The sequence below is a fragment of the Leptodactylus fuscus genome, chromosome 7 (genome assembly GCF_031893055.1).
Source record: "Leptodactylus fuscus isolate aLepFus1 chromosome 7, aLepFus1.hap2, whole genome shotgun sequence".
NCBI lineage: Eukaryota > Metazoa > Chordata > Amphibia > Anura > Leptodactylidae > Leptodactylus > Leptodactylus fuscus.
Window position 1 is genome coordinate 81,343,969 of NC_134271.1, and position 19,008 is coordinate 81,362,976.

Below are 19,008 nucleotides of genomic sequence, written 5' to 3' on the forward strand. Positions count from 1 at the left end.
TGCCATCATGTCAATATGGACCAAAATCTCTGAGGAATGCTTCCAGCACCTTGTTGAATCTATGCCACGAAGAATTGAGGCAGTTCTGAAGGCAAAAGTGGGTCCAACCCGTTACTAGCATGGTGTACCTAATAAAGTGGCCGGTGAGTGTATATAACCTGATCTCTCTGTAAACTATAACAATCTTCACACTGAAGATAAGCAGGAAAGGAGCTGGAAACATTTCACTCCGATAACGATATATTACTAAGTTTCTTATATTCATTTGAACAATTAATTTCTATAAAAAAAATTGAAACAACAGTTAAGCTAGGTTCATACTTCTGCTATTTAGTCCACTGATCTGATCCATCATAGGTTCAGATCAATGGACTGAAAAGGTAACACAATGATGAATACTAACAGAGTGCATTTTATCTGCATTTCATAGAAAGTCCTGCATGTACATGTATCCTACAAATCTAATGGGGTACAAACATTAAAGAGGACCTTTCACCACTTTTGGGCACATGCAGTGTTATATACTGCCAGAAAGCCGACAGTGCGCTGAGTTCAGCGCACTGTTGGCTTTCCCGATCTGTGCCCGGTGTAAAGAGCTTACGGTGCCGGTACCGTAGTGCTCTATGGTCAGAAGGGCGTTTCTGACCATTAGCCAGAGACGTCCTTCTGCCTCGCGGCGCCTATCACGCTGTACTGTGGAGCAGGGAGGTACTCCCCCCTCCCTCTCCTGATAATACTCGTCTATGGACGAGCTGTGTGAGCAGAGGGAGGGGGCGTTCCTCCCCGCTCACACAGCACAGCGCGATAGGCGCCACGAGACAGAAGGACGTCTCTGGCTAATGGTCAGAAACGCCCTTCTGACACTAAAGCGCTACGGTACCGGGACCGTAAGCTCTTTACATCGGGCACAGATCGTGAAAGCCGACAGTGCGCTGAATTCAGCGGACTGTCGGCTTTCTGGCAGTATATAACACTGCATGTGCCCAAAAGTGGTGAAAGGTCCTCTTTAAGCAAAAAATGCATGGAAAAGAATGCAATTCTATGTGATAAGAATCACTATTGGTGCTATTGGTAGGGTTGCTTTCCCAAAATCTCATAGAGGAGAGAACCAGTTCTTTGGTTCTCTATAAACACACTAAGGGCTAGATCACAAGGGGCAAGAGGAGGCAGATTTTAGCACGGAATCCACCTCAAAATCCGCCCCCTCACAATAGAGGTCTATGTAGACCACTAGTGAACTTTTTCGACGAGTGGTTTGTTCCTGCTCATGGAAAAAAGAAGCGAGCTGCCCTTTCTTGAGACGGACACCGCAACTGAAATCGCTGCTGCGTGTCAACATCAAGACAATCCCTCTGGACTAGGCCCATTCACTTGGGCCTACTCCGGAGCGGGAAGCCACGACTTTCGGAAGCCGTGACAGTTGCAGCTAGCAGCAGCAAGCCCATTTTGGTCCTGATTCTGACGCGCTTCCCACATAAAAATCAGGACCAAAATACGCGGTCACTTGCCCCGTGTGAACTAGCCCAAAGGCCAACATGTACAACACTGGTAATAGTGAATGTCCCCAATGTATCAGAACTTACAAATGCTGAGCGCTTGAAGTCTCATCTTCTGTAGTGAATATACAGAGGACATGACATGACCCATGTTGTCTGACCAGCATCTGTAGGCTTCAGGATCAGGTGACATGTGGTGCACAGGAGTTGGTCACTCGTGTGCAGTTGCACTTGTGTTGAATAATTGGATAAATATTTTTCATGCTGTTATGTTGCAGACACCATTGAATGAACTCATGAATGAAGTAAAATGTAGACTGTTTGCTCAGCTACCTGATCCCGCAGTCAGGAGAAGCCAGAATGCAATGTAAGGAAAGCACTAGGACTTGTTAATGAGGGTAGAACATGTCAGCTCATACATCACCCTGGCTGACGGTGACGGGCTGAGACGTTACGCAATCTTCTGCTGTGTGCACACAAGATCGGGAGGTGATACCTGAGCCAGCTGCTCTATACCCTGCCATATTCTCTAGAGTGACCAGCCACATCTGAACCTTGTGTCGTTTCAAAGGAAAAACTAGGAAATATAAGCTCGAGTCATAACATTGTCTTCAATAGCTCCTCAGGTGTCAGTCTCACTGGGTGACAACCACTAATGGCCAGCCCAGCTTTCCATTGTTCATGACCATCATAGCATCAGTGACATGAATAACTCCCCTTATCTCTCAGTATCTATTCACACACACTGTTTCATGGCTGTATTCTAGCAGGGTTTTTTTTTGTTAGTCTGCAAATGGCCCCATAGCAAGTAATGGATCTATTCACATGACCATTTTATAACTGATTTGTTAAATAACTGAATTTGCTATTTCTGGAGTCTCAAGTCTATGAGGGATCTATTAAAACAGATGACCTCAGATGTTCACTTTCAAGGCCAAGCGGATGCCCCACCTTTGCTTGTGTCAGTCATCACTGCAGTATTAAAGGCGGTCTGTCAGCAGAAAGTAGCTTATAAACCTAACCTTAGTACCTTGTAGAGGTGACTCTACAGTTTCCAAATATATGACTGTTATTCAGCTTTTGGAGTCATGTAAATCGCAGTTTTTCAGTATGCAAATGAAGGGAGATCTTTGCCCAGGAATCTAGAGCTGAATCCAAAGACCAGGCAATACAAGGCACATCCCTATAGCACTTTCCTTTACATATGGATAAAAGAAGGCTATGCTCACATCTGCACAGTTGGAGACTCCATTATAGTATCTGCCTGAAAATCCGTGGATGAAGAAGGCCTGCATGGAGGATTTTTTTCCTTTGCTGGTCTCAAACAACAGTCACCTAGTGGACTCCATTATAGTCAGTAGTCTGTGTTACCTCTATTTTAGTGGTCTGGATCTCCATTGATCTAGTCCCCCAATTGACAAGTACAATGGCGAGATGATGGTAGTGTTACCCTAGTGTTACATGAAAAGGAGACTCCAAAGCTGAATACAGGGAAATGTAGAATCATTTCTAAAAGGTATTGTAGTTAGGTATGTAACAAATTTACTGCTGACATTTAATGTTACATTCACGTGAAGTATTACTGGACATATTGGAGGGGAGCTATTACTGTCTCAGATTACATATCTTATTACACATGGAAAACCTGTCTTGTCACCAACTATATCTAACATTAAGTAGCAGTGGTGGATTCAGTGCTCTACCCGCAGCGAAGCATAGGGAATCTTGAAACTGGCACAAAATCTGAAGCAGACACTAATGTTAAATAAACCTGCAAACCCCATTTTTACTGAAAAATTCATTTCAAAATGTAAATCCATTGCTTAAGTTCTTTTGTACTTTGTGTATTTGTGTCCCAGTTCTGCTATGACATCATGTCTTATAGGCTGCCGAACCTCATATCACCTATAGCCCACTGCTTGTTGAGCCCCTGTATAGAGCCTGCTCTGCTGCAGTGCATTGTGGTAAATGTAGATTGTTTTTATTGCTACTGTTCTCATTTGGTCGCTGTTGCTCCAGCTGTGAGACTTATCTTACTTATTCTGTATATATAATGAATATTTTACCTCCAGTGTTTATACAAATTAAAACAAATATTTGTTACATTGTATCAGTGAGCTTCCTCTGGGAGATCTAATAAAACCTTGAATATAATTACTTTTCCTGTAAATAACACAGTGGCCGCTGGATGCCAAGTCCACACCGATCACTCACCTCAGTGTATTCATCATAATGGGCAAAAGGATGTCATTATAATAATAACTGTGTGGACAAAAGAACAAAGCAGATCCAGCATCGGCATCCGTACAACAGCAAATGTCATATACAGATAACACAGTGAGAATCATTCAGTCTATGGAAACAAAAAGTCACAATCAACCACAGACAGAATATTAGAGGGGCTAGGGTCCTATATTCAGGCAGGACGAGTGTCAATTAGCAATAAACACATCAGTGCATTGGCCTATTAAACTGACCAATGCAAAGTAATTGTGATTATTCCTCTACCATTCAACCAATTCACCATTCAACAAATATAACCGGCCAACAAAAGGGACGGGGAAGCCTGTCTATAAGTGGCTGCATGGATTTACCCAGTGCCATTTAATAGACTAGGGGGCCCTGCTCAAATATTTTACAATTGGTACTCCCAACATAATTTAATTTCCCCTTAACTAACCCCACATAAGATCCCCTGCCATTTCAACAACAAATGTTACGCACAAAATAAATAAAATAACCCCCCCCCAAAGAATACTTACCTAACTTAATTCTCACAGACCCCCCCCTTTTTATTAATTACCATGGAAATCGATATGCAAATCAGCTCACCGTGCACGGTGGGCATTCCGTGCACCCCCTTGCTTCATACCTTCTGGACCTCCACCACTGCCTCCAAGCCCTCCTCCTCCTGCTTATCCACTGCCTCCATTGTCAGCGGTTTCTATTGAAATCATGCGCGTGCGCAGTAGCGCTCCCTCCGGCACGCTACTGCACATGCTCCAGCGCCACCTTGCAATGTTCACACGCGTGATTTCAATAGAAACCGCTGACAATGGAGGCGGTGAATAAGCAGGAGGAGGAGGGCTTGGAGGCAGCGGTGGGCGTCCAGAAGGTTTGATGTAAGAGGGTGCATGGAACACCCACCGTGCACGGCTGATTTGCATATCGATTTCCATGGTAGTTAACAAAAAATGGGGGGGGGTGTCTTTCTACAAATGATTAGCAGCACCTGAATAGCCTTTTTAAAGGCTATTCAGGCATATCTTTAGCTAAAAACACGAAAATCTAGTGATAGAGCCCCTTTAATCCCATCCACAGGGATGGCAAAAAAAAATGCTGCAGGATAGCTGCTTTTTTTACCACAGCATTTTTTAGCTGCAGTTCGCTATGTAGGGCCTTAGCCTAAAGCGCTTGTCCTATGTTTTTTTGAGCTCTCATTAGGCTAGGCTATAACTACCTTATCGGTTAGGGGTTACACAGCCCCCATATCAATCAGCTGTACAGAGTTACTCCTGGTGTCTGTGCTGTATATAATACAGGGCTGGAAGCAGAAAGCTCTGTCGTACAGAGCTTTCTGCTTTTGACCCATTATTGTATATCAGGTAGTTATAGCCTTAATCACAGACATAAAAATGTGGTTAACAAATTACATAATTTTCTGGTGACACATTTTTCTTAAGGGTAAGGACACACATTCAGGTTGTGCATGTTTCAACCTAAACTAAACTTTTGAACAACTTTTGCCTTCCTGGTAACATTTGCATCATTATTACATTTTGTAACATACTTTATTAATTTTGGCACCTTTCTGTGAAATCATGCGATTCTCTATTCATTTCCTTCTTTCTGTATTGAGAGCTGAGTTATGAACATGGCTTACAATGGGGGGCACACTATACAACTACATGCAAATATTACCAATACTTGTTCACTAATTCCTAAGATGTTGCCAACATAAATGTATTTTTTGTAGTAGCTTGCTGTCTAATCCTTGATTGTTTCTGTCCTGTGGCCCTTGCAGTAGTCCTCTTAGCACGGTGAGCCAGAAGTATGTGCCCACACAGTAGCAGACCTCAGGCAGCAGCAGGATGATGGGATTGAGAAGACGGGGCCCAGGGAAGAAGGATATTGGTTGGTTTGACTCTGCACCTAGATGTGATCTCAGCCACCTAATGTATCTACAGTATCTAAAAATTAAACTAAATAGTTTTTTAAATAGTACCCCCCTCCTCAATCTCTGCCATACACCTAGTGAAAGCAGTATACAGCTCTCAATAGAAAAACTAAATAAAGAAATATACGATTTCACAGAAAGGAGCTAAAGTTTGTTAATAAAGTACATTCATAAATTTATTCAGAACACAAATGCTGCAAGAAAATAAAACATTTTAAAGTTTAGTTGCCCTTTAATGTCAAAACCAGGTTTGGACATTATATTGTATTATTATAGGACAGATGATACATCTCTATTTTTCAATCCACTTCTGGTTTTGGATTCAAAAACTACATCTATGTATAAGAAAATTTAACAGTTATAACATGTACAGGAATATAACTACTATTATATTGTCCCTATATAAAAGAACACAACTACTATTATACTGTCCCTATGTATAAGAACACAACTACTATTATACTGTCCCTATATATAAGAACACAACCACTATTATACTGTGTAACATGGGAATATTGTAGTGTTCACAGGTATGAATTTTACATTTTTTATGTATCTGGTTTTTATGCATTGTTGTGTCTAGTTATGTTTTTTATTTATTGCAGTTGTTATGTCTTGTTGTATGTCTAATGTATATAGTAATTACAATTCCATTCCACAGGCCAGGATGCAGGTCATTAATTAAGCCAGAATGTTAATTGAATTGTGACAGTCCAGCTAGTATACAGTTCGACTAACCAAGGATATCAGATCTCATCATAATAAATCAATGTGGGAAACGCAGTATAACAACATATAACATGTAACCCATAAACCTTCCAATTTCGATAATAATTTCAATAATGACAAGTAACTGCTCACAAAAATAATATCAAAAAAGAATTTCAAAATTTATTAATACACAAAATTACAGATATTAAAAATTTTTTCAATGAAAACAAACCCCAAAGAAAGGACAGTGTGATGTAGGGCAAGGTTTGGCAACAATCAATAGGTTATTGTAACATAATCAATGGTTTGCAGATCATCAATACAGAAAACACAAATGTAATACTAAATACACTGACAGAACAAAAATAATGAAATCCCAATAAATACGTTTATTAGAAATACCCACTATATACCATACTGTTTGCTCTGACACTGGCCTATTTGATGTATTAATAAAGTTTGGATTTATTTTATGAGCAGACACTTGTTGTTATTGAATTTATGATCTAAGTGAGAAGGTTTATAGTATATATATAATGCACAGCTCAATTTACAGTCCTATGAAAAAGTTTGGGCACCCCTATTAATCTTAATCATTTTTTGTTCTAAATATTTTGGTGTTTGCAACAGCCATTTCAGTTTGATATATCTAATAACTGATGGACACAGTAATATTTCAGGATTGAAATGAGGTTTATTGTACTAACAGAAAATGTGCAATATGCATTAAACCAAAATTTGACCGGTGCAAAAGTAAGGGCACCCTTATCATTTTATTGATTTGAATTCCCCTAACTACTTTTTACTGACTTACTGAAGCACAAAATTGGTTTTGTAACCTCAGTGAGCTTTGAACTTCATAGCCAGATGTATCCAATCATAAGAAAAGGTATTTAAGGTGGCCAATTGCAAGTTGATCTCCTATTTGAATCTCCTCTGAAGAGTGGCATCATGGGCTACTCAAAACAACTCTCAAATGATCTGAAAACAAAGATTGTTCAACATAGTTGTTCAGGGGAAGGATACAAAAAGTTGTCTCAGAGATTTAACCTGTCAGTTTCCACTGTGAGGAACATAGTAAGGAAATGGAAGACCACAGGGACAGTTCTTGTTAAGCCCAGAAGTGGCAGGCCAAGAAAAATATCAGAAAGGCAGAGAAGAAGAATGGTGAGAACAGTCAAGGACAATCCACAGACCACCTCCAAAGAGCTGCAGCATCATCTTGCTGCAGATGGTGTCACTGTGCATCGGTCAACTATACAGCACACTTTGCACAAATAGAAGCTGTATGGGAGAGTGATGAGAAATAAGCTGTTTCTGCACGTACGCCACAAATAGAGTTGCCTGAGGTATGAAAAAGCACATTTGGAGAAGCCAACTTCATTTTGGAAACAAAAATTGAGTTGTTTGGTTATAAAAAAAGGCGTTATGCATGGCGTCCAAAAAGAAACAGCATTCCAAGAAAAACACATGCTACCCACTGTAAAATTTGGTGGAGGTTCCATCATGCTTTGGGGCTGTGTGGCCAATGCCGGCATTGGGAATCTTGTTAAAGTTGAGAGTCGCATGGATTCCACTCAGTATCAGCAGATTCTTGAGAATAATGTTCAAGAATCAGTGACGAAGTTGAAGTTACGCCGGGGATGGATATTTCAGCAAGACAATGATCCAAAACACCGCTCCAAATCCTCAGGCATTCATGCAGAGGAACAATTACAATGTTCTGGAATGGCCATCCCAGTCCGCAGACCTGAATATCATTGAACATCTGTGGGATGATTTGAAGCGGGCTGTCCATGCTCGGCGACCATCTAACTTAACTGAACTTGAATTGTTTGTCCAAAATACCTTTATCCAGGATCCAGGAACTGATTAAAAGCTACAGAAAGCGACTAGAGGCTGTTATCTTTGCAAAAGGAGGATCTACTAAATATTAATGTCACTTTTCTGTTGAGGTGCCCATACTTTTGCACCGGTCAAATTTTGGTTTAATGCATATTGCACATTTTCTGTTAGTACAATAAACCTCATTTCAATCCTGAAATATTACTGTGTCCATCAGTTATTAGATATATCAAACTGAAATGGCTGTTATAAACACCAAAATATTTAGAACTAAAAATGATTAAGATTAATAGGGGTGCCCAAACTTTTTCATAGGACTGTATATGCCAAGAGGCCAAATGGCTTTGTGTTAGGTGCAGGTGAGATATGGAAGTATGTCAGACCAAAAACTCTAAAATTGAACAAAGTAAAACATAACTTCACAGGCATGTATGGCATAATTCATGTTTATTAACCATCCATTTAAACAGCTGAGAGGCTTCAAGAAAGGGGCTGGGTTAGGAGTCCTACAAATGGGCGATGAATGGGACCCCCTTTGTCAGATATTTGGAGAAGTAGGCACACCTATAGTCATTCTAACCTCCTCCTGAGCATAACAGACAGGCTAGTAATAGGTCTCGTTTTGTATTATTCCTTGTGTTTTTGTATAGTGTTTGCTTGTGTTTGTCTTTATATTCCATCGTATTTCTGTAAGAACTGTACTTTTTGTGTATATTAAATCTAAAATTTAATGAGGTATTCCTTGACTTCAAATGTCCTCACAATCTTGAAGATGGAAAATACTCCTTATCTTTGTGTTGTTTGTATGTCAGTGTGCTAAAGGATTACTATCTGGTGCCAGGTGGTGCAGGTGTAAGTCTAGATATATCAGGGTCTTGTCTACCATAAATGGCAGATGGTGGCAGGTATTTTTGTGGGTGAGCAGATGTTGGGATTGCTTCATTTATCTGTAGCCTTGTGTGAAAGGGGAGTGTGGAAGTGAGTGTGAAAGGAGAGTCCCCCTTTATGCACACATTTAGGGTCACACATGCTTGTGTGGTGAGTGGATATCTGGATCCTGATGTACAAGAATATAACTACTCTAATAGTGCCTCTTATGTCCAAGACTCTAACTACTATAATACTGCCCCTATGTAAAAGATTATAAAGTACTACAATACTACATCCTATATACGAGAATATAATTACTACAATACTGCCTCTAGGTACAAGATTAAAACTCCTATAATACTACTCCTGTGTACAAGAATATAACCAGTATAATGCTGCCCCTTGTACTAGAAAATATAACTACTATAATTTTACTGACCTCTATCTACAAGATTATGTAATAATCAAAAATAGGCAGCACTAAAACAATTCTGGTGTAAAAAGTTTATAATTATAATTATTTATCAATAACAGCAACATTTCAGCTCATATACTTCAGCCTTTTCAACTACCATAGTACTGACCCTATGTACAAAAATATACTATAATACCACCCACTACGAACAAGAATATATTTACTATAATCCTGCCTTCTATGTACAAGAATATAAGTACTATGATACTGCCCACTATGTACAAGAATATATCTACTATACTTCTGCCTTTTATGTACAAGAATATAAGCACTATAATACTGCCCACAATGTGTAAGAATATATCTACTATACTTCTGCCTTTTACGTACAAGGATATAAGTACTGTAACGCTGCCCCCTTGTACAAGAATATAACTACTATGACACTACCTCCTATAAGAAAAAATGTCTTTGTACTGTGTTAGCCAGTGGATATGAAATGAAAGAAATTTTTTGAGGGAAGTCCTCAGTAGTTGATATCCTTTTTAATGGCTAACTTAAAGTTAACTTAAGTTAGCCATTTAAAAAGGTATCAACTACTGAGGACTTCCCTCAAAAAATTATTTCATTTCACTACCTCCTATATACAGTCATATAACTACTATAATACTGAACCTTATCTTTTACTGTTGGGGTTGCTCTTCTTTATACTGTATATTCCTGGCAGTTGACCATACTACTCCTTTTTGCGGTGTTATGTGCATGGTTTTCTACAGCTCAGCGCCCTGATTTTTGTGAGGTATAGTGACTTGTAATCTTTGTTGAAATGAACAGTCATTTTAGTGAGATCAGTCTGTGTGCCAGTTGTGAATGGGAGTTGGATGCAATAATGGTCTTTTCGTACATGGTTAGCATCCATCTTCAGCCAGGGCTTATCTATACATCTAGAGGCCGCAATTAAATGTCGCTCATCCTCGCGCAGATTCCGTTGTGTTTTACGGCTGCCTACACCGCAGCTAATTAGCAGTGACGTCCTGCTGAGCCATCAATTGCAGCCAAATTAATACCTAATGAGTTTGTCCTGACACATGCAGAATGTGAGCTGAGCGCACCCGCCTCATGACAGGAGCGCGCCGGCACTCAATATACGATCAATAATTATAATTTATATGATATGAGGCGTTGCAAGCTCTCGTATTGATCACTCCCTGCCAGCTTTGATGATCTTCCTTCAAAAACCTGGCAGCTGACACGTTCCAAGACACAAAGCCAAGAAACGAAGAACCAGAGCCAATTGCAGACTCTAAAATAAAGCCCCTATGAAAAGTATACATATCCCTTGGGAGATTTGCCTGGATGACAACATTATTACAAGTTTGTTATATGATATGCAGAGAGGTGACACAGACTGAACATGGCGAATTGTTTACTTCCCATAATGCATAAGTTCTACATGACAATTTGTATGCTAGCTATATTTTTTAACATCTAGCATACTAACCTAAGTATTATCATGATGAGACCATATAAAGGACCATGAGCCCAGGAGCAAATCTGTGTCTGTTTTGTTGTTTGGGCCATTAATTAAATTTATGGGTATGTGGAGGTCATGGATATCTTCCGTGTGGCATCAATGCCGTTTTCTTGAACCCATAAATGCACACTTTCATGTGCATGTAGCCTTACACACTGCATACATGACTAGAAAAGTAGTACTGTGCAGTGCAGAGATGAAGAACATACACTGGGAATTACACCCAGTGTATAGGACAAGACAAGTGGTACTATGCAGTATCCACATATACAAAATAAGGGGAACTGGATTGAACCCAAGTTTTCCAAAGGGTTCAGACCTGAACTTGAAATTTTGAAGGTTCTTCAACTTCAATAATAAGTGGATGCCCTGGGAAGGTGTGGTAACATAAACAGTTCTACTCACATTACTTCACTTCTCCTGGTCATCTTTGTGGGGTCTTTGTGGGGGTTAGTACCAGTAGGCATCTTCTACTGGCCTCTGAATTATGTCATGCATCCCAGGGTCAGCAATCACACGCTTCAGCAGTAATGTCACACCGACATCATGTGAAAGTATCTGGGTAAAAGTGTGTTGGCGTTGGTGCGCTCCACATGACCGATCATACGACTCAATTGTAACCTTGGGGCACATGACCTCAGTCAGAGTCTGGAAAGGGACTCCTGGGGACCATCGGATATTGCCTGATTCTGGGAAGTTGCCCAAGAAAGTTAAGACGAGGTAAGTATAGCGGTTTGTTATATTACCGCACCTTCCTTGGTTCTCTGCTTATGACACTTGGGTTTGAAGAGACCTCAGACTATAATATTAGCACTTCTGGTTTATGCCAGACAATATGTCCCAAAACAAACTGGACAGCTAAACCTCATGGATATTCATCGAAACGAATCCCAAGCCCAAGTATATGCTAAGTAACCAATATAATAAAGATCCCACTGGAACTATGTAGAATGCTTCGAGTGAAACATACAATGTCAGGTGTGGAAATAAACGTTTTCGGCCTCACATGGCCTTCATCAGACTCAATTCCAATCGCTGACAGAGCATGAGCAGAGGAAAAAGTCCAAAGGGGTTAAATGGTCAGTCCGTCTGATATCGAGCTGAAATTCTGCTAGTAATTATTAGTCTTTGCTGGACGGGGTCACTAGCATGGAATAGATGCTTTGGAACTGCCTTGTGTGTGGGCCACACCACCAATGTGATGAGTCGTTCTCACACCAGGGGACTAAGAACGCCACTCAGGCGTCTATTTGCCACCCAGGAACAATGCCCACACATAAGGCAGTATATATATATATATAAACAGTCCGATCTGCCTGCATTTATTATATATATATATATATATATATATATATATATATATATATATTAAATGCACATGCTCCTAATGATGACCAGTGTGCAGCATAGGAGAAGTGATACTATGTATTGTCCATAACAGACGATACTAAGACTTACATTCAGCAAACAGGACAAGATCAGTGGCACAGTTCAAAGCCAGATATACAGAAAAAAAAAAAGAAAATACTGGATAATATCTAGCATACAGGACAAAGAAAGCGGTACTGTGTGGAGACTGATATCCTATTAATATTATAAATGTGAAATGTTTGTGAGTTTGTGACTTTGGATGTTCGGATGTTTGGCGGTCAATCACGCAAAAACCGCACCACCGATTTGGCTGAAATTTTCCACAAACATAGTCACTACACTCGATTGCGCAATAGGCTACTTTTCGTCACAATAGCGCACATACATTTTTCACAGGACCCCCACAAAACCCAAACTCACATCACTATCTCTGCAGTCTCACACACTTTGGACCATAGCAAGCCACAAAATTCATATTACCCCCTACAGCAGAGGTCAGCAACCCCTGGCACACGTGCCAAGAGTGGCACTCCTGCCATATTTCACTGGCACACCAGCAGCACAGGACCTGCAAGAGTTAAATGAAGTCCGTGCTCTGCTAGAGCTTAGGCATAAGGAAACTCCCCTTTGAGAGGGGTGCAGGATAGTGATAGCTCCTGCCGTCTGCATCCTGCAAACATTCCCCAAGGAGGACAGGAAGCTGCTAGCAAACTGAAAGTAAGAAACACACAGGTCCCTTCCTTTAGTTCCTATTCTCATTAATGTCAGGCATTTCGGGTTATTAGTTTAGTGTTAGTAACTCCATGTGCCTCACATTAATAGGAATAAACCGCATCATGTCCCTCATATTAACCCCTGTGTGCCTCATATTAATAGGAATAAACCCCATCATGTCCCTCATATTAACCCGTGTGCCTCACATTAATAGGAATAAACCCCATCTTGTCCCTCATATTAACCCCTGTGTGCCCCATATAAAGGTTACTAATATGTGAGACATATGGAGGTACTAATAAAAGACCTCAATAATGAAGATACTTAATTATTACCTCCAAGTCTCTCACATATCAGTAACTAGAGATGAGCGAGTACTGTTCAGATCAGCTGATCCGAACAGCACGCTCCATAGAAATGAATGGATGCACCTGGTACTTCCGCTTGGACGTAGCCGGCGCGCTTAACCCCCCGTGTGCCGGCTACGTCCATTCATTTCTATACGAGCGTGCTGTTCGGATCGGCTGATCCGAACAGTACTCGCTCATCTCTATCAGTAACTCTTACACAGGGGTTAATGTGAGGGACATGATGGGGTTAATTGCTATTAATAAGAGGCACATGGAGTTACTAAACTGTCATGCACAGGACCAGACTTTATGTTGCTTGCTCAAGAATATCCTGTGCCCAAAACTTACATGTACTGGCACAAAATAACAAATCATACAACGTCGTATATCAAAGTATATTAACCTGTAATACTTCTGTCCCAAAGACACTATGTACAGTTTCTCAGAACACCGTATAGCAGCTGAAATACAAATTACATTCAACACAAAAGTCTCATGTATTCTCAGAATTACAGCAAAAACAAGATACAAAGTTACATTTCATATCCCATACCTTATACACAGTACTAAAACCTTACCCGGGCCTGTATTTACCCACTTCTACAATCACCGCGGACGAAGTCGCGGGTACCAGCTAGTATAGAATAAAGGCATATACTCCATATAATAACCAGTACGCAGCATAGAAGTCCCACTATGTATTGTAGATAAGAGGAGATACTGTGCAGTTTCTATGAAGAATTTTCAGTGGCCTGTTGATGCATTAACTTTGCAGAGATGATTCTACAACTTTTTTCCTTCCCTTTCAAAGAACTCTCTATAAACCTGAGATTCATCGTCGTAGTTATAACCTAAATTATGTATTGTATGACGGCAACGCTCTTCGGTCGGCTCTGCGATTTATTATGTCACATGGGAAATGAGAATTTTCTGGAAATGTAATTTCTGCAATTATTGGAATCGCAGCGATTATTCTGCTCTTGTTTGTAGATAAACTTGGCAAAAACTTACAGATTTCTTTGGCTTTGAGATCAATATTGAAAGAGAATGGAAAGTGATTATGGCAATGAGAAATATTGTGTCCTACATTCATGAGAACATCTTAGTGCTGTGTTACACGTACAGATGACCAATATTTAAGGATATCGATACGGAATTTAGATTGTAAGCTCTGTATCATGAGGGAGAGGATGTCACAGTCTCGCGCCCTGTTATTGACATCCTTATAACATATAGTAATATAAGTGTTATGGCTGTGCGCAGTTAACTCCATCCCATAATATCTTCCCGCAGAGCAGATCCATGCCTTTCACTACATGCAAGTTATTCGCCTCTGATGGAACTGAAGTAAAAATTGTTTTTGTCTCTAGTTTTTATGACTTTTATCTGCTCTGACTTTGTAATGACTTAGAACCAAACATGTCGGATAATGAGTTGTCAATTTGAAGGAATTTATCTGGAACACTGAAGGTTTGAGCCGCTTCCAGCCATTTGGTTATGAATCAGCTTTTGGCCCGGACGCCATAGCGGCAAATGTTATGACCGTGTTATTTTGTGTTATTCCTTTCTTTCTACAATCACATCCCCTCGGTATCTCCCCAGTTGTGTTCCAGATGTGAGGAACAGTTCTGGGGCCAGAGCCAAAATAACAGACGCCTGTGTCCTCTACATTGCCGGGGGAAGGGTTTATGGCGTGAGAGCTGGACAGTAGCTTCACCATCTCCAGGACTTATTATCTGATTGGTGGATTTGATCAAATCTTTCCCATGATGTGTTTAAGAAAAAAAAAGACGTGTGAACAACTTCTAAAAGAAGAATAAGAAAAATCCTCAGCTAAAGATTTCATCCAGCTGTTTATTAGTGTTTTCTTTCACCTGGAAAAACTAGGTCCATCCAGCTTTCCTAAACTCCTGAAAAGTATACATGCTTAGTAAAAGGGGAGAAGGGAATGCATATGTACATGACTAGACACTTGTGTCACATTATTGCCAACCTTTAACTCCTTCCTGCCACAGCCTTTTTTCACTTTTGTTTTTTACTCCCCATCTTCCAAAAGCCATAATTTTTTCGTTCACAGTGCAGTTTGATGGCTAATTTATTGGTACCATACTGGTAGAAGATTGCCGAACGTACTGCGCATGCGCGAAATTGCGGTGCCCGCACTATGGCTGGGACTGCAATTTTGCGCATGCGCAGTACGTTCGGCAATCTTCGCCGAACAGAGCGTACTGCGCAGGCCTCCGACAGGACGCTGAAGAAGGAAGGGGAGGATACCAAAGACCATAGAGGCGGCGCTGTGGTCGGTTTTCGAGCTGCAATGGGGACGCCCCCATCGCTGCTCCTGCGATGGGGACGCCCCCATCGCTGCGAGAAATCTAATTAGCATACCGGTACAAACCGGTATTTTGAACGAACGGTGCGGCGGAGAGCACTTCCAAAGGTAGGAGACGAATAGCCTTTTTAAAGGCTATTCCGACGTGGTAACTAGAAAAAAATGTGTTTTAGTGGTAGAATCCCTTTAAAGTTTTAATTAAGTAGCCAAAATTACATTATATTTTGTGTGATGGTACAAGTATATATTTTTGAGATTTTTCAGAATCTTTGTTATGTTGGAAAAATAAGCGTACTGCTCCATCTTGCCATGGATTCTGCAACTGATTCTTGACAAGATAGGTAGCCCAATTCATGGAAGTAAAGTCATGTGCTTGTACAAGAGTTGAAAACAGGTTTGCTACCCTCCTAAAAATTTTAAATATTCAGAGGCGTAGCTATAAGGGGTGCAGAGGTAGCAATCGCTACCGGGCCCGAACATAAAGAACATAGAACATAGAACATAAAAAAAACATTATTTTAGATAGCAAATAGTAAGTGAAGGCCCCATTACAGATTTCACATTAGAACCTTCAAGTTACGTCTCTGTATGTACCTGATATGGAGTCCACCGTCTAGCACGTGAACTGTTGCATGCTTATTGTCGCTATAGGCTACTCTTGATCCTGTTGCTTTAAAAATACAGTGCCAGCTCCGCATTACCAACAAAGTACTATAGTTGGGACTGGTATATTATTACAACAGTTGAAGGCTCTCAGGCCTGCCATAGCAATATTAAGCCCTTAACGCTCCCCCCCCCCCTTTTCCCTAAAATAGCAATAAATATACAAAAGTAAACCCAAACACATTAGGCATTTCCCGATCATAAAATGCCTAGACTAAAAAAATATTTATCCTTTAAGGGTAAGGCTGTCGTGCAAAAATAAAGTCTAAATGGCTAAAACATGTTTTTATTCACTGTTTTGCCTCCCAAAAATTTTACTGAAATGTGATCAAAAATTCATACCTTCAACAAAATGGCAACAATGAGAAATACAACTTACCCTGCAAAGCTCTCAGACAGCTCGGTATACGCCATAAAATATATAAAGTTAGAGTTGTTACAATATGCACATATATTTCTCTTTAAAGTCATTCAAATACAAACAAAAAAAAATGATGATTTGCTATCATTGTGTTTATATTGCACAGTGAACACCATAAGAATAAAACCCAAATTGAGGAGAGGAGAAAGTCTTAAAACTTTTTTTAAAAACTTAAAAATGATGGACACCAGATATAGTCAACATAAAGAACATAAACTTAAAGGGGTTGTCCAGGCAAAATGGACAACTCTTTTAATGTTTAAATCAGCTGGGGCAGTGAAATTTTTTATTTTAAAAAAAAATGCATACTCACCTGTCCCCGATGCTACGATGCTGGAACTCCAGAAGACGCCACCAGAACAGAAGAACCAGGATGTGCCGGAGGACACCAGAGCATTGGGGACAGGTGAGTAATATGCATTTTTTTTATCTTTTCACTGCCACTACACGTTAAAAGGGTTGTCATTTTTGCCTGGACAACCCCTTTAAAACATAAACTGAAAACACTGTGTTCTTAAAGATTTAAAGGCCCACTATTTTTACACGTATTTTGTCCAATGGGAGTCATTGTCATTGGGCTTCCCCTTTTGCACGCCAAGCAAATGTGGCGGCACTGGAGGTCCCTGCACAGCAGGGTCGGCCATAAGTGCCACTGTGCAGAATAAAGACAGTTATGATGATTCTTCATTCTCAGGATTGGTGAGGGTCCCAGAGGCCAGGCTTCCATCAAACATCATGTACACTAACCAACATTTTAGAACTCTTTTTTTAGGGGAGAACTGGCAAGTATGCCATAAAGTGTTGGAATATCCAAGCAAGTTCATTGTTATATGTAATTTGTTGGTAAAACTCCCAGAAGACTTGAACGTTTACCAGGGCATGTTTGGGGTTAGAGTTCACCGTTGAGGGTATGAGAGTGACAGAAACTTGTAAATATATACTCTTCAATTACGTAAGAATGAAGGGGAGTAAGGCCTAGCTCTTATCTTACAGTTTATTCAAATGTTGAGATGTGATTAAAACCACATGGAAAAACAATGTCTAAAAAAACTGCATTTTTACCTTAGTTTTCAGCTGCCACAGTTGATATTGGAAAAACTGTAATTCTGAAAACCATGGCTAAATCCCAGACAATGTTTCTGTATGGAAACCCTGACAACACAAATAGATAGCTAGGCAGAGAACATATACAACTACTTTTGTACATGCTAGGAAGCCTGATCCAGAAGCCGAGGTGTCTTCGTGACTGTATATACTGTATACCTCATTAATAGAGATGAGCGAGTAGTGTTCGATCGAGTAGGTGTTCGATCGAATACTACGGTATTCGAAATACTCGTACTTGATCGAACATTACTAGCTGTCCGAAGTTTAAGGTTCGATGCAGAACCAGCGTTGATTGGCAGAATGCTATACATTCTGCCAATCAACGCTGGTTCTTCCCTTACCTTTAGAAGTCTTCTCCGTGCAGCGTCTCCGTGCAGCGTCCCCGCGGCGTCTTCCGGCTGGAATTCACTCTTCCTAGGCATCCGGCCTAGGCAGAGCCGACTGCGCATGCGCGGGCATGCCCTCGCATGCGCAGTCGGCTCTGCTCAGGTGTCGGGCCGGTCAGAGCTGACTGCACATGCACAGTCGGCTCTGCCTAGGCCCCAATGCCTAGGCAGAGTAAATTCCAGCCGGAAGACGCCGCGGGGGCACTGCGCCGGGAGAAGACTTCAAGGAGAATCCAGCACGACCGTCACTCGTGGACTTGGTAAGTATAATTTTATCGAATTTTGCGTACCCCTGAAATGAGCATTTCCCCCCATAGACTAGAATGGGGTTCGAAATCCGTTCGAACAGTCGAACAGTGTGTGGCCGTTCGAATCGGATTTCGAACCTCAGACATTTTAGTGTTTGCTCATCTCTACTCATTAACTCTCACCATGATTCTGGCCTCCCACCCACAACCAGGGCTGGTTTAACCAATGGTGCTCTTATGGTTGTTGAGGCACCCTTGGGTCAGCAGTACAGTCTTGCATTTAGAGTGCTGTCTCGCTATTCTGGGGAATGAGGCTGGCTCACCCTGCTATGTCACAATTATACTCACCTGCATGCTCCAGGCATAGA